Source organism: Lissotriton vulgaris, chromosome 5, assembly GCF_964263255.1.
Source record: "Lissotriton vulgaris chromosome 5, aLisVul1.2, whole genome shotgun sequence".
Taxonomy (NCBI): Eukaryota; Metazoa; Chordata; class Amphibia; order Caudata; family Salamandridae; genus Lissotriton; species Lissotriton vulgaris.
Genome location: NC_141693.1, coordinates 260,726,262 through 260,744,447, shown reverse-complemented (window position 1 = coordinate 260,744,447; position 18,186 = coordinate 260,726,262).

Genomic DNA, 18,186 nt, shown 5'->3' with positions numbered 1-18,186 from the left:
ATATTAAGGAGAGGCAAGAGTGTATACCAGTTGTCATGACCTTTGACCCCCTCTCTACCAAGATGAGACAGATTGTGAGAAAACACTGGTCCATTCTTGACACTGCTGTGAACAAGATGCCACCACCCTGTTTTGCGTTCAAAAGAGCCCCCAATCTTAAAGACAAGTTGGTCCACACTCGCATCTCGATAGCACCGCAAGTCACCTCACTCCCAGCCGGACATTACCCGTGCGGGGGTTGTTCTGTGTGTAACCTTACTCAAACGACCAAGGAGTTAACTCTACATGATGGCAGGACATGGGGCCCGATTCACAGAATGAACTTAAGACTCAATCCTAAACTTACTACTGTTTTGGTATTCACAGATTGCACTTACTACTTTTGGAATTCAAAGAATGAACTTACTACTTTTGGCATTCACAGAATGCACTTACTACTTTTGGTATTCACAGAATGAACTTACTCATTTCGGTATTCACAGAAGTTAGGACTTCTAACTTTAGAACTCCTAAATGCCTTCTGTGAATACCGAAAGTCTTAAAATTAGGATTTTTCTCGATTTAGTAGTAGTAAAGTTAGGACTCCTAACTTTACTACTACTAAATTGAGAAAAATCCTAATTTTAAGACTTTCGGTATTCACAGAAGGCATTTAGGAGTCCTAAAGTTAGGAATCCTAACTTCTGTGAATACCGAAATGAGTAAGTTCATTCTGTGAATACCAAAAGTAGTAAGTGCATTCTGTGAATGTCAAAAGTAGTAAGTTCATTCTGTGAATACCAAAAGTAGTGAGTGCAATCTGTGAATACCAAAACAGTAGTAAGTTTAGGATTGAGTCTTAAGTTCATTCTGTGAATCGGGCCCTAAGTGTCTTACCAAATTTAGCAGTTGTAATACATCTCATGTGATTTATAGATTGACCTGCGGCTGTGGGTTACACTATATTGGTCTGACATCAAGGTGAGAATACAGGAACATCTTAGCACAATCAAAGCCAAAAAACTGTCTACACGCTTGGTGCAACACTTTAGCAAAAAAGGACTTGAGCCAAAGGATGTAAGGTAGACTGTCTTAGAGAGGGTGTTGGGAGAAACACACAACATTGAGAACATATTGGCAAGGAAAGAGGCTTGATGGATTTTTTCAGAACGAGCAGACCGGGAGGGTCTGAACGACTCCATTGAATGGAATAAGATCAGTAAATATTGACCATGTTAGATAGATAAGTACATGTCTTTTGTGGGATGGGGGTCATGACAGAATATTGAATTTAGATATCACTAGAGAGTAAGCCTAGTTTATGTATCCCGCTATTATTTATAGCTTTAATTTATTCTACATAAATGAATTGAAGTGTACATCGCAGCTCTGTGAACCTAATTGCTTTCAGACGTTTTCTTGTTTCTACAAGTGAGTGAATGAGATTTTCCAGAAAGATTAATTTTGATGTTATTTTTGTTAGTATGGTGCAATATTCATGGGGTGGGGAGAACATTACAGAGGTGGTGTCCTTGATCTTTAAACTAAGTATTTCCATGTGTGCTTTGACATGTCCAAGCATTGTTGAGTAGACCTTTGTATGGATGCTCAAAGAATCCATTTATGTGATGCCTGTTTTGTTTCTGAGAAACTTTGACATCCTCCCAAGGAGGTTTTAGTGAGTGAAGTGGAGTGCTCTGAATGTGACACCGGTGTAACAGACAGCTAAAAGGGGCCCTGCCGCTTTATTCTTCAGCCGCCGCTGCCCAGGTGCGCTATGTCATTTACTGACGGGAAGCGCTGCCTGCCGGGCAATCATGAAATCATAAAGAAGGCCCCGCACTGGTGACCGGACGCCTGACGGACTTACTTCAGTTAGTCAGTTCCCTAGCTAGTCTCAGACTCGCATACCCAGCATTCAGTGCCTGCCTTTCTTACACCATCGTGAGATCGCCCCCCAGGCACAGTCATGCCACCACAGCCGGCCTGTTAATTCAATCTCTGATGTCACTTCCGCGACCCCTAGCATGTCAGTGCCTTGACGCGCGTGCCTGTAAGGGCCCGAGCCCAGCAGTCCGCAGCTGTGAGGTGACAGTTCACATTCGTCTTGTCTCATCCATTGTGTAGCATCTTTGGTCCATCTTTGCTAGAAACATGTTTTTGTTGAACTCTTCTAACTGTGCAGCAGCAGACAGTGAATTATGGGTCCGGTCACGTGGAGCAAGTCCTTATTCACAGAAACCGTCCCAGGGGCCCTGACTGTAGTGCACCCCCCACAGGGGAATACGGGTAAATGCAGTGTGTTAGGGGAAATATTTTACATATACAAGTGTCTGAACCCGAGGCACTATTCAAGCCGGTGAAGGTCGCCATGTTGGGCGGCGTCCATCAGGTTTGGACCTGTTTCGGATTCACATCCCTTTATCCCACTTAGGAGGTCTTATTCGGGCTGAATTGGTGCATCTGAGCCGCATCCTTCCCGTTGCCGGAAGAATCCGATATTTTAGCATTATTCAGTGGCTTGGGAATATATTCATGTTTGCACCGGGCCTGCTGCGGGTGGAGAGTGTCCCAGTGATCAGTAGCTCCTAGCGTTACCTAACCGGGCCTGCTGAGGATGGGAAGTGTCCCTGTGATCAGCAGCTCCTATTCTCTCCCTGCCCAGTGCCAATCAGAAGGGGTAGTGGGGGGGAAGGCTCTCATCAACCTGCAGTGCAGACTATTCTAATGCCAGTACGCAGAGGCGCTGCACTGCCCACCAGGCTGCCAGGTGCGCTATGTCATTTACTGACGGGAAGCGCTGCCGGGCAATCATGTAAATGATGATAAAGAAGGCCCGCACTTGTGACGGGACGCCGTACGGACTTACTTCAGTCTACTTTCAACTTCAGTTGTTCAGACAGTCCTCTCTGACTCTGAGCGTGGGCGGGCCTGGCTTTGTTTGTCTTCTTCTCTCGACTCTTCTTCTTCACCATGGCCCTATGCGCGCCCCTGATGCCACACGGGACGCACGCCACACCTTGCATTTGCGTGTTTGCGCCACGGCACCCGGCGATTGCGCACGTGCTGCAGTGCCAAATGTAATGGGCATTGGTCACTCACCAGCCAGCCCTGCCCCCGCCGCCCGCCCCCCACGCTTATATGCGCGTGGCAGAAATTATTGATAGAAAGTGAAAGCCGCACTGAGTGTAACTGGACAAGTGTGTGGGCGCCGCGCGCATTCATCCCGGCCCGCCGCCATTTCATCGATCCTCGGAAAGAATGAAAAAAAAATTAACTGCTCACGGGCGGCCCCGGCTCCATTTTAATTGAATGATGATGATTGCATGCCTGCGTGCATCAAAGTGAGAGTGCCTGCCGGGGTGAATTTGTAATCTGTGTGGGACAGTGTGGCTGAACTGTATAATTCCTGGCTGGTATAACATTTTATATCCTGCTGTGGGGTAACGATCACTGACTGACTCAGCTGAGCGGGAGCACACCAGGCCACACACACAACTGCCAGCCAGCCTCAGTGACATGACAGTCTCACACGGGTGGTCACAGGGCCCGCAGCCGGGGCCCCCCACCCCCCACCATGTCGGACCCTTGACTCTCGGGGCCTCCCGGCCCGCAATTACAACGAAGACTGACTGACTCATGGCTGACGACTCCCAGGGGGGCCCCGGCTGGGACCCCCGCCCGCACCATTTCAAGACTCCCAGGGGCCCCCTTACCATTTCAAACTCACAGGGGCCACGGCCGGGGCCCGCGCTGCGCACCATTTGTCACAGCAGCGGCAGATCTTACTTGAGGGCCCAGGACCCGGCCGGGGCCCCCCGCACCGCGGGGGCTGCGTGGGCTTGTGTTATGCCCCTGAGCAGCGTCTATTGTCTGGACCTGGGGGGCAGAGCTGCCAATCACTCCAATGTCACCGCACGGTGCCAGCCTCAGTAGCGGGAGAGCAGGGGAGCTGCGGCTGATTGATCACCATGCGCTGCTGGAGCACGGGCCCGCGCACCATGTGGCTTGTATGGCAGGAGCTGCTGAAGATACGCGCCAGCCTTACAAGCCACGTGGTGCCTTAAAAAGAAAGTTCCCTGTGCGCCCTGCATAGCATTGCTGCGAACTTCTGGATGATTTAGGAGCCCCCGCTGAAGGATGTTGGTGAAAAGGAAGCTCCTTGGTTCAACCACCCCCGGGGACCTATCGGCCCGTGCCCTCACGGAAACTGACTGTCTCCTGCCTTGCGCCCGTGAGGGGCGACAGCAGCGTCTATTGTCTGGACCTGGGGGGGGGCAGAACTGCCAATCACTCCAACATCACCGCATGGTGCCAGCCTCTGTAGGGGGAGGGCGGGGAGCTGTGGCTGATTGATCTCCACGCACTGTTGGAGCATGCTAACTCGATAGCAAAGAAGTGCAGGCAAAGTGAAAGACCACTATAGTTAGGCACCGCTGTATTGGAACTACACGAAAGTTAGAAAAACACTAACAGCCAACATAAAAGGACATTACAAAAACAGTAACACAACTAAGCCAATAGCAAGCAAGGAAACAAATAACATGACATTTCACCTAACATACTAATTACTAAATGTCTCCCTGAAACAGCGCATTCAGCGCATGCGCTACCAAGGCGAGACCTAAAAAGGCATTACATGATTGTCCTCTCCCACCCGCTCTAGTTCCCATAGCTTACCTCTTCCTCGAGCAGGAGGGGCTGTCGGTCCCCCGTCACGGTGATGCTGCTGCTGTTTAGTTCCACGTTGAGGCCAATCAAACTCGCATCATCAACTGACACCACCAGCTGCCCCCTTAAAGAGAGGAACCAAAGCACCTACAGGAGAACAACAAGGGGAAGGGCGGGTCATGAGTCCCCAATAAAAAGAAGCCACTCCCCTCATGCACACAAACTTATTCCAATACCGCCTTCTGGGCTGTGTGCACAGTATAACATCAGCATCTGTTTACATGTATGTGATGGACTCCCTTTGAGTACCCCTCCTTTCTAATTAGTGAGATTAAATGTTTTCGGCTCACATTCTGCAGCGCCCAGTGCACCTGCACAGCAGGGCACATGATGTGCCCAACGCTGAGCTGTACAATGCTGCTTTCAGCCTGCATTATGCATGACAAGTGCACTGTAAGCGGGCCATTGGAATTAAGTGGCAGGGGAGCACCAAATAATTCAGTAGGGTTGACTACATTATGTAGTAAGATAAGGCAAATTATGTGGCATAAAAAGACACATTTTTTTATAGTGTTACTTCATAATTTTGTTTAAAAAAAAAGGGCTGTCTATTCCAGAGATATTTTTACTGGAATAAAATAGAACAGATAGGTGCGGTTTCCTATTGTTGGATAATCTTAGGAAATACAAACTGGTGCTTTTGAGTGAATGGATCCCAGATGGCCTGTTACTTTCCATTCAACCTCTAGGCAGAGTTTACTTGCTTGTGCAATAGTGTCATATCAAATCACTGGGGCTTGGTCCAAATTTACTGTGCTTCCAACCGACGTGAGAGATCATAGAATAGTGGGTGTGACATTTACCTTTAACGTTCCGGAGATAGCGCCCTGGAACTTCTTTAAAGGTGAGGTTGGATAGAATGGGCATACCATGTGGGCTGCTAGGAACATTGAGACACTGAGCCCCAAAATTCAAGAACTATGCATTAGACTAAATGACTCTCCATGGTGGGACCCTATAATTTGTTTTTAATCACACATGATGGGCTTTCGTAATCTAGGTTCAAACGATAGAGGCCCTAAGCAACTAAAAAAATGTAATCCGAAGTTGAAGATGCTAAACCAAGAAATACTTTTCCTGATAAAGAGACAGTGTCAGTTGTTTTCTATTTTAAGGCAACAGGAAATCTGTTGTCTCAAATGTGTTAGATCTAGAATAAAAACCCAAGAGCACAGGAGTGAAAGTGATAAGTGGATTAAGTTAAGGGATGCCGCTAATTCTAAGGACTCCAGGAAATACTGGTACCTTGTGACTAAATATTGTGATTCTAGAGTAACAGTGCATGCAATTTCTATTCCTGAAAATGTTTGGGTGGGTTATATTTCTAATTTGTACTCCCGTAATCCTGGGGAAGATGATCCTGTTGAGCTGAGTGTAGATGACGAATTGTTAGTATAGTATGATGTTCTTAACACACTAATGGAGAGGGGGGAGTGAGGCCACTGTACATTATCCCTTGTCAAAATGCTGCATCACGATAGAGGTAGCTCAAACAGTAAAAAGACAGACTGCTTCCCTATTTAGGAATACAAGTTCGGGCCCAATTTGCATGTCACAGGAATACTGTCAGGATACGTGAGAAGACCATTCTTTTGGAAGAGCAAGCCTTACACACAGTTTGTTTCATGCTTCATCATCGGCAACCTCTCCTCGCCCTGGTAAAAATATGCCACCAGGGCGGACGGAACCTCCTGGTGGACTCGAGCGAAGGAACGAGTTCTCAGATAAAGATCGACTGGACAAATGGCGGGATCCAGATAAACTGAAAAATACCTTGTGGTTGCCTGGTATATCACCTTTAATAATGGGGAATTCAGGTATATCTAAAACAAGAAGAAAACAAGTTACTTACCTGTAACTGTAGTTCTCCAGTATTGGAAGCTTTCATAGATTCACATGCCTGAAATATTCCCCGTCGTCGAGACGGGAGTCTCCGGTATATAAAAAAGCAATGCTTAGCAGTATAGCAAACTGAAAGAGGCCTAGGCCCATTTTCCTTTTGCAACCCATTACACTTGTTATGTAAAAAAAGGACCAAACTTTTCCCTGAACCAATCAGAGCTCCTCACCCTTTAGAACCCTCCTGAGAGAACCTTTTGCCCCTCAGATTTTCGCGCACTTGTGCATAAAACACTTTCTGTGCTGATTCCAAGGTGAGCCTCTCAGGGGCGGAGGGTGGGTTGCATGTGAATCTATGAAAGCTTCCAATACTGGAGAACTACAGTTACAGGTAAGTAACTTGTTTTCTTACTCCAGTGTTGGAGCTTTCATAGATTGACATGCCTGAATCAGAATAGCGAGCAGTGATTTAACAAAGCACATTTGTTTTCTGTATTCCATCATCATGTAAGACAGTATGAATAACATTATACACAGCAAGTAATAAAAATGTGCCTTTGTAATCAACAAAAAAGGAAGGAGGGATGTAAAGGACTCACCGTCATTGATATCAGTAACGCCTCTCCCACTCCACATCTGTCTCAGCAGCTGCTTCTAAGCAGTAGTGCCTAGTGAAGGTGTGCGTAGATGTCCAGGTTGCTGCCCTGCAGATGTCCTGGATCGACACTCCTGCAAACAACGCAGTGGATGTGGACACTGCTCTCGTTGAATGAGCACGAACCCGTGCATTCAGAGGTTTTCCAGCAGCTTAGTGACAGTAGACATTTGCACTGGAGATCCACCTGGCAATCCCACGTTTTGTTAAAGGGAAACCTTTTCTGGGTGCGCTGTAAGCGACAAAGAGCTGTGAAGACTTGCGAAAGCTCTTAGTCTCTTTCAAATAGAATTTGAGACAGCGCTGTATATCCAGCGAATGCAGAACTCTTTCTGCCGCTGTTACTGGTTGAGGAAATCAGAGTTTCAACACTAATGGTTCATTTAAATGAAAGTCAGTTGGTACTTTAGGAGTAAATTTTAGGTTAGTTCTAAGAATCATCCTGCCTTCTTTAAATTGCAAAAAAGGGGCTTGAATCGTGAGAGCCTGTAGTTCTCCTACTGGTCTCGCTGACGTTAAAGTGATGAGAAGCGCCACCTTTCATGATAGGAATTTTATATCTGCCCTGTGTATAGGTTCGAAAGGCTGCTTCATTAATTGCGATAGTACTATGTTTAGACGCCAAAGTGGTGGTGGAGGTTTTATCGGAGGAAAAACTCTGAATAATCCCTTCATAAATTGTTTGATGATCCTTGCTGACCATAAGGATAGGCCTGAGGCAGACCTTCTGTAGCGGGATAATGCGGCTAAATGCACCTTTATAGACGCGTGAGCCAATCCCGATTTGGCTAAAAGTAAGATGTATGGTATAATTTCATGAGGTGCTGCAGTTAGAGGATGAATTTTACTTCTCTGATACCGGAGACAAAACCTTTTCCACTTCATCTTGTAGGTTTTGTTGGTACTAACCGCTCTAGCTTTTGACAGGATGTTTTTACACTCTTCTGAGATATCTAGATGCTGAAATTCACAGTGCTCAGGAGAAAGGCCGCTAAGCGCAAGGATCTCGGGTCCGGATTGAGCACTTGTCCCTGGGACATTGTCAGAAGTGATGGAATTGGTTGGAGACGAACTGGACGGGCCTCCGACAGCAGCAGCAGTTATGTGAACCAGTGTTGTCTGGACCACCATGGGGTTATCAGGATCAGCCTGCACGGTTCTTTCTTGACCTTCACAAGCACTCGCGGTAGGAGAGGAATTGGAGGAAAAACGTAGGCAAATATGCCGGACCATGCCATCAAAAACGCATTCCCCCAAGATCCTTTCTGAGGAAGCCAGCTTGCGAAGAACCGGCATTTCTTGTTTTCCCTTGTGTCGAAGAGGTCTACTGTTGGTTTTCCCCATCTTCGAAAAATGTTGTTTATGATCCCCTGGTCCAGCTCCCACTCGTGGCAGGACGACCTGAGCCTGTTGAGAGTATCTGCCTTGATGCTCTGATCCCCTGGGAGATGTTCTGCTGTCAAGGATATCCCTTGCTGTAACGCCCATTCCTATATTCTCTGGGCTTCTTGAAACAGGGAGAGAGATCTTGGTTCTCCTTGTTTGTTTAAGTAGTGCATCGCATGCGTGTTGTCCGTTCTGATCAACACAGACGAGCTTCTTAACCTTGGCAGGAAAGCTTGTAATGCGAAGCGTAATGCCTTGAGTTCCAGCAAGTTTAAGTGTAATTGCTGCTCGTGCAACTTCCAACGACCGCTGACTTGAAGGTCTTGAAGAAATGCTCCCCATCCTTCTAGGGACGCATCGGTAGTCACTACCAATGGAGCTGGTATTGTAAGAAATGAAAGACCTTGAGAGACATTTTCTTCTTGTGTTCACCATGTCGCTGCTTGAACCATGACTGGTGTTGCTTGGACTACGTCTTCGAAAGATCCCTCCACTTGACGCCATTGTAGATCGACCTGTTCTTGCAATGGGCACATTCTTAACCTGCAGTGAGGCACGAGGGAATGCAAGATAACATTATGCCCAGTAATGATTTTTACCTGCGTACTGATAGATACTTTCTTTTTATAAAGTCTTGGAAGAGAGACACGATCTTCAGTTGTCTTTCTTTGGAGGGAAACACCTTGTTCTTTTCCGTATCTAGTATTGCTCCCAAAAACGTGATCAGTTTCGTTGGTCAAAGCGTTGATTTTTCCTCGTGTAGAGTCAAACCTAGTTTGGCAAACAAGTCTATGCAAGCCTTTGTTGACGCTCTGGCTAGTGCTTCCGATGGTGCTTTGACTAACCAGTCGTCGAGGTAAGGAAATATTTGATGTGTTTGTTTCCTTAAAACAGCCGCCACTGGAGCCAGGCATTTTGTGAACACTCTTGGCGCTGACTTTAGGCCAAATGGCAGTACTTGAATTGGTAACGTTCCCCGGCTACCATGAACCGAAGGTACTGTCTGTGTGAAGGATGGATAGGGACGTGAAAGTACGCATCCTGTATTTCTAAAGTGGTCATATGATCTAGAAGGATGTCCTGAATAGACACCATCCTGAAAGACTGCTTTTTGAGATAGGTGTTTAGGGATCTGAGATCCAGAATAGGACGTCATCGGAGGATGTTTTTCTTGACCAGAAAAAATCGGGAGTAAAAACTCTTTCCTTTTTGGGAGTTCGGCACCGGTTCTATTGCTCCCTTTCGGAGCATTGTCCAAATCTCCTTCCGGATTTGATGCAAATGATTGACTTTTTGATGCATCAGTGGTGTACCAGGAGGCGTCTGTAGAAATTCTAGAGTGTGGCCAAATTGAATAATGTTGAGGACCCATTGGTCCATAGTTATTTCTTGCCAATTTTGAAAATAATTAGCAATCTTTCCACCCAGGGGAGCATTTGTTCTCAGTAGAGTTGGTGTAGCCGGAGCTCGAAGGTTGTCATTGTCGTCGGGTGTTGTCTTTCCCCTGACGACCTCCTTTGCCTCTCGGAGTCGATTTTGTATAACCTCCTGATTGTCAATGTGTATACTGCTGACGGTAGGGCTGAGATGAGGTGGAGTAAGAGGAATATCTCCCTTGCTGATATCCTCCTCTGTAAGATGATTGCCTCCTACCCTTAGAGCCTCGAAAAGGAACCTTCCTGTATTGCAGAGTTCCTAATGCATTAGCAGTATCAGTATCCTTCTTGATACTGTGTAGTGTGTCATCAAAATGCTTGCCAAATAAATCTTCACCATTTAAGGGAAGGTCTAAGATCTTATTCTGGACCTCCGGTCTAAAAGCTGTCGCTCTTAACCACCCTTGTCTGCGCAGAACTGCTGCTCCTCCCAGAGACCTTAATGCCGTAGTCGCTATATCCATAGCGCAATCTATGACTTCTGCCGAAGTCCTTTCACCCTCCAGAAGAATTTTTCTGGCTTCTTCTCTCTCTGGTTCTGGTAAACGGTCAATATATGGCGAAAGGTCGCACCACAATTGCTTGTCATATCTCCCCAGAAAAGCGAGGGCATTTGCAGCTTTTACCAATAGAGCCAACATTGAGGAAAATCTCTTTCCTGCGTTGTCCAGTCTCCTACCTTCTCTGTCTGGTGGTGCCGTAATTGGAGCTGACGGATTTATCGATTTCTGTTGCGCCGCCGGTGTAATAACTGAGTCTGGTTTGGGATGACCCAAAAGGCACGCTGGAGCATCTGCAGGTGCTTTATATTTTTTATCTAGTCTAGCGAGCACCGGAGTCACTGTAGCTGGCGTTTCCATAACCTTTAGGCCTTCCTCCCAAATATGACTTACAATAGGTAAGGACCAAACAGATCTTCGATAGGGTTCCTTAAAGTCATATAAGAAACATTCAGCTTTATCCTCCACCATGGTAAGTGCGAATCTCTTAGTGGCCCTTTCCATCAAGTTATGAAAACCACAAATCTCTTCTGGTGGAGAATCCACTGGTTTCGGTGTAGGAGTTAAAGGTGAAGGAATGAGATAATCGTCCCACTCTCTGCTAGGATCCATGATCTCTCCATCTTAATGGTCAACATCTGTGGTATCTGGATCCTGCTGAGATCTTGGTGGTGGAGATTTAGGAAGAGGCTCCGGCAAGATCTCCCTCCTTCGCACTGGTGAACCTGGTACAGAGCGTGGTCAAGGCGTAACCTCGAGAATTTCTTTAGAGGCCTGAGACACCGGATATCTTCTTGTATAATCTTCTAACATGACTTGCAGATCTTTCAATAAAGAAGATGGTACACTTGTCATCCTCGTGATGCTCCTGGTGGTATTGTTGCTGTTGTTGGGGATCATCTTGAAATCCCTCATACTCTCCCTCCGAGTCTTCTTCCTGGTATTTCACCCTTAACTGAGATGGGCTACTAGCATATCCAAAAGGGCCACCTTCATCTTCTTCTTCTGAGTCCTCTTCTTCTAGAAGGAAGGTGAAAAGGAACCAATGGAGACACCTTACTTGGAGAAGTAATCTCTGTTGTTATTGTTCTTTTCCAGGCCAAAAACCTCTTTTCTGGGTTTTTTTCCCTTGTCAACAAGATCGTTGTTGCCGCCGCCGACGATATTATCGTCGTCGATGCTATCGTCGACGTTGTAGTCACCATCGACGATGTGGATGTAGCCATGGTGTAGCTCCTTTCTCTCTCTCCTCAGAAGGTTTAGAGGATGGCTTTTTGATAGTAATCTTGACCCTGGGAGGAGATTTTGAAGGCTCTGAGGAAGTTTTCTTTTCTTGTTTTACCTCTGAAGCATGACCCTTCTTCTCCTTAGCTTTGCCTGAAGGAGAATTTGAGGGACTGCGCTCTGAAGACCCTGGAGTGGTCTTTTTAGGGGCCTACTCAGGTCTCTAACCTGAGGTATGAGCCTGAGGAGATATGCTCCTTTTTTAAGATCTCCTAGACGAAGATGACTACTCCTCACTATCACTTTAGAGGATCTCTTTCCTGGCTTTAACCTTCTGAAGCCAAAGTAGCAGTCTTCCCTCACGATCCCTCAAGGTTTTATTTGAGAAGGTTCAACATACATTACAATCCTTTGCCTGATGCCAAGAGGCAGTATATGCAGTCCTTAATAGAGTCATCTGTATAAAGTCTATTTTTCGAGCAGGTGGCACAAGCTCTAAATAATCCTTTTTTCTCCTTGTCAGCCAGGGTAGAAGAATAAGGAACTTCAAATAAGATAAACTGGAAAAAGAGAGATCCTCAAATCCCAGTCAAAGTGAATAGAATTGAAGAGTTTGAGCAGAGCTCAAAGGAGACTCCCTAGCACAACGTGCGGTAGAAAATCTTAGGGGCAAAATGTTCTCTCAGGAGGGTTCTAAAGGGGGAGGAGCTCTGATTGGTTCAGAGACAAGTTTGGTCCTTTTTTACATAACAAGTGTAATGGGTTGCAAAAGGAAAATGGACCTTGGCCTCTTTCAGTTTTCTATACTGCTAAGCATTGCTTTTTTATATACCGGAGACTCCCGTCTCGACGACGGGGAATGATTCAGGCATGTGCATCTATGAAAGCTCCAATACTGGAGTAATGAGAATTTATTGAGTAAAATGGCTCATGCCGCCTCCCTTAGCCAACATGTTTCTGCTCTAATGTTTAGCCTATACAGGTCTGCGGCATTCTTCAGGGCTGAGAATCCCTAATTAGATGGCCTAGTCGCCAAATACACATGACATTGAAACCAGAATACCGAGGTGAATCCTACCTGAGCATAAATATATTACACCTATAAAGGAAAAATTATTTAAACAAAAGTTAGACTACATTGGAGTTCCTTACGCCAGTATGCAAAAACAGCATAGTCTCGGTGTGGGCATATAAGTGAGACTGCACAGCATGTCTGCAAAACACACACAATAGGACACATGCACAAACAGTGCACATGCATCTAAAAACAAATGAAACCAATTTCTCTAAAACTTGACTATCCCTTACCCTAAATAAAGTGGTACCAGCGTCCTGGCCCAGGAGGGGACAATAGGCTCTATAGTCACACACTAGTGGAAGGTAAAAAGGAAGGAAATAGGGTAATACAATTCATCGTTTGGTGTAGGGGACCAGAGGTCCAGTCTGCCTAAGGAGAACATTTAATGTTACTCGCTACATAGTTAGAAAAACTAAATATTTGATAAAAGCTGCACCCTTTAAGTACCACAGAACACATATTCAAGCTGATGTGTGTTATAGAGCTTCACATGAGACATCCATCGTCTGACATCAATGGTGTTTTCTGTTATGCTAACATCTTATTTTCAAACATAATATAAAAGTAGTGGGTGATAGTAAACGAAGTATGAATTGGATAATAACTGAAGAATGGGCTTAAACTGCATGACTTGATACCAATTTTTAAAAACATCCTTTGAGAAAAGGTTTCTCAGATATCATGTATATGTAGTCTACTATACTAACATCTCAGCCTGCAAATAACCTAGATGTATTGTGTAATAAATGTATCATGAACAGAGCAACAACTAAAGAAATGGGTTTAAAGTGCATATATTTCCAAATCTTCCAAACGGGGAAGTTGCTCACTAACTTTTAAAAGTTGACTTTCTAAGCCATATACGTATGTTGCAACTATTTCAGCATGGTTATTATGTACAATATGCCACAAAATGCCTCATAAACTACAGTTTTCCAGTCAATATTTGATTAAGTCTACTGGCCCAATGTGAATTAAAATAGAACATTTGCCATTCATTTAATAACATTACTAAGCGGAGAACCCCCAAAAGCCTTGTAAATTCTGTCATTCTGAGAACAGTTTTACTAACTCGTGGAGCTTTAAAAAGCACTGATCCCAACATGTAGTCCAGCAGAATGACCCCCTAATGTATGTATTGTATCAGAACAGTGAAGGGAAACTCCAGCAAAATTTTGACTCAGCTTTGATGCTATCTTCCCCCCTGGTGTTTGACATGCAATCCTCACGCTCCCTCAGCAATGAGTCTCTGTACTGCACTGCCTGTACTGATGCAATGAAGGCTGCATAGCGTGCGTATCGGTTACTCTGTTAGGGTATACATACCTCCTCACTGGTGCGTCCCTGTGGCATGGGCCTGGACACCTATGGGAAAACAGATTGGGAAAATGTTTATTCACCACTGAAAATACATAGAACAAATGGATTTTTCTTATGTTCATAGTTGTAAAAATTAACCTTATTATGTAGGAATTTCACTTTTTCGACATATTTATCAAAGCACTCTTTTGCACCCGTATATGAGTTAAACATATGTCTTTGGATTTCAGCCTGCTACACCACGAAGGCCTTGATGTGTTCAGCTCTTCAATAACAAGCACTGGCGTTGCCAATAGGTCTCGCAGTAGGAAAGTTGGAGCTATTGGTTTTGTAAATGACAAAGCCCTTTATGTTTTTAAAATGAAAACAAAAATAAAAGGCATTGTTATTTGCAATTGTAATAGCTCTAACTTTCCTACTGCGAGACCTATTGGCAACGCCTGTTCTTGTTTTTAGGAGGGATCTTACTATTCACTCCCAGCAGATATTCTAAGCCACTTTGTGGCTACAGCACAATCAGATTAGCCATTGCTTTAATTGATTTATACACCCCTGGCCACTACGCTCAGGGTATCAGGCCTACGCAAGGGGATTTAGATGGCGGCTCTGCGCAGGAGTTACCCGGCATGCCCCTGGCCTGCCTATATTGATGTGCTGCAGACCCCTAAACGGCCAGATAATGGCAGCAAAGTGATCCTTTCCGAAAGGGGCTTTCATTTTAATTTCTTTGGGGGCGCTTGTAGTCGCTGTGGTGCACTGAGGGTAAACGCTTGACAAAAGGTGACTTCCACATTGAATTGAAAAAAAATCCCCTGAAATTAAATCAGTTTTCATGGCCTCGGGCTAAGCCTGTTTGAGAATAAACCTTTGCTCATCCGAACAGCGTGAATGGCGGAACAGCAAACAAAAGGCTAAATGGACACTGCTGGTGGACGCGCAACATGGGACGAGAGAACTAAAGGGACTGAGGATAATATTGTATTCAGAAAACGCATAACAGCACACACATGCATGCACACACAGGGTACGTACACACACGTACACACACAGACCCCCCACCCCACCCACACCACCTACTGGGGCCTCCAATACAAAGCAGGATTTTTTAAAAGGCGGACCTTGTTTTTTCTAAAGGAGGTTGGGCAGAGGAGGGTTACAGGGGTTCTTTGTGCCGTGAACAATGGAGTGTAACACAGCAAAAAACACAGAAAGCCAATGCACATGGCAGAAGACTGCTTCCGCAGACTGGTCGGCCTGCTCAGGCTGCTGTACTGGGGCTGGGGCAGAGGCAGGATACCATGATGGTTTGAAGCTCCCGTGGGATGGTGGAGACCTGCAAACACCGAACTTTAAAGTGTATTCCCAAGTAGCCCAGCTCCAGTATGGTGTCTGTCCCTTGGTTTAAGGATGAGGGCACAGATCCGGCGGGTCCAATACTGAAGTGAATATCAAGGCCAGTAAGGGTGCTGGGGCTCCTTCTAACCTCCCGCAAGGAAACCACTGCAAATCCGATTGACCCATGCCGAATGGGACAAAGTGTCCAGGGAGGAAGGGAGCGAATTTATGGATATGCAACAACTGGACCCTTGTCGTACGGGGACAGGCCCAGTGATACAGGCTTTTCTGAGACACAGGGATAGGGAAGATATCCACAATACAAGGGAGATTTCTATGAGGATGGTAGATTGGTTGGGTATGCATTGCAACCTGCTGTGCTAAATGGGGCGATGCCGGCAGTTGCTTTGCCGCATATGCTGGGCTTGCGACGGCGATCTGGAAGGGCTGGCTGGGTTTTGCACTGGAGCCCGACGTGCACGTACTGAATCAGACGCTACCAGACATGTATGTATGGGAGCAGTACATTGATTTCATGATTGTATGTCCTACTGGTCGAACACACTGCTGGCGTATGGCCACGTTGAAGTCCCCCTGGGAGAGAGGCATGGGGGAGGAATTGGGGAGCGATAGTGGAGGAGTGTCTGTGAAATAATGCGTCACCAACACGTACCTGATAATGCAGAGCGGCCGGGAAACTGAAAGTACGGCTGGCCGGCCGCCGGCCGGCCAGCCATGAATAATTAGGGGAGGAGAAGCCGCAGAGCGCACGCTGGGCGAAGCCCTTTGATGTGCTGTGCGGCCGTGAATGCGATTGCTTGTTTGGTCACGTGATTCACGTGAACTTAATGAAAACCGCACCAAGAAGCCCTTGGTTTGACGAGGATTTCGAGCACTTGAATTCTCGCTCCGCTCAATGCGCTTGCGCGCATTGATAGGTCGCGAGACCTAAAAAGAGGGGATGCAAGGGAAGAGATTGTTTTGTTTATATACACGGTTAAGGAATTTCTACCCCACAAATACTATTAACATTTTATTTTGAGTCTGTTGTGATGTATATTTATCCTGTTTGTAGCCAAATGGCTTAAAAGATTATCTTAACTCCAAAGACTTTCTATCCAATTTCTCTACTTCATTTTTTTGGGATTGATTGTTATGTTATGACTATTTGTAGTGCATACATCTCACCCGGGAATTTATCCAGGTGCTATGAAGGAGGGGACTGGGCTAGGCGAGTCTGAGGTCTAGGTGAAGAGTAATGTCTTCAGCCTAACAGCTCTGTTTAAGTTCAGATTAACAGCTACTACATTTACCTTATTAATATGATCTTGGGTTTCACCATACAAATGTTATTATTACAACCATATTGCTGATCCTTGCAACCCTGTGACATTTTCTGTGAGTACGCTTATCACACATTACTAATGCAAAACACATGGCTACTTCTGAGGATTCCTTGGTTTGGCAATCAGAGTAGACCAGTTGGGAAGTCTAGTGTGGGACGTGGTGGGAAAACACAGGGGATGGGGGGGTACTTGCGATAAGCCTAAGCCACTGGCAATCGCCCATTAAGCCAGTTCAGAGACCAGCTGCATGCAAATGAGACTTTGCACTGCTCTAAAGTCAGGTCTCTTCTGAACAGGAACATGGGCAACCGCAGACCAGTTTCAGCCTACTTAGACCTTGTCAGGGAGGTATAGTCTAAGAGCTGTGTCATGTTGAGCATGGGACCTATGTCTGGGCATCCTTGTCGCACTTATGGCATTTTCTGATGAAAACACATAGGTGATGGGAGGGATGCGTACGAGTATTCTCAGCTGTTGCCTGAGGGCCACATTCGAGTAAATTGTTTTAAACCCACCATGCCATTCCAGAGTCCAGCTGTATGCAAACCAACCTTGGTCTAGCTCCAATAGGAACAGTTTAGTCCAAACTGTCAAACCATGTCCCTTATGAAAGGGAACACAAGCAACAGACTGTTTTTTGCTTATATAGACCTTTTTTTTAGTGAAGTATAGCTGAGCATTGTGGCGAAATGAAATGAGACCCACATTTGGACATGCCTATCACATTACACTGAGGGAAATGCAAAGGTGACGGATGAAATTCTTGAAAATAGTCTCAGCCACTGTGGGAGGCGTACCCAAAACGTAAATGACGTTTCTGCACCCCCCCCCCTTCATCTGTTTGGAGGACTTCTAAGTGCAATCAAAATCAATCTCTTTTAGCCAATAAAGATACAGTTTTCTGCTCACATAACCTGCTTTAAAAATCTATCACAGGTGATGCATTCCATTTTGCTTATCTTCACGTATAATAATCCTTGAAATTTTCATTGGGTTGCAATATCAGGAGCAGCCACCACATATTGTGTCAAGAGAACAAAATCTAGGTCCAATAGGAGGCAGGAGCGGGATGACAAAAGATATGGAACAGGGCTCTACTCTGCATCATGCATTTGGCAGGAATAGCATGGCTGTAAATATGGAGCTGAGGCACAGACATCTCGCAGACAGTCAGGAGTAGGGATGCAGTAAATATGGAACCAGTACATTACTCTACACACTAATGGTGGTAGTAGAAGGAGTAGAGGGCTATGAGCCATTATATAGTCCCACCCCTAGTAAAGGACAGGAGTTAAGGAACTGGTCACAGCTCCTTGTCCTACAGGTCTGAGGATATTTGGGTGAAGAATTTCTTACA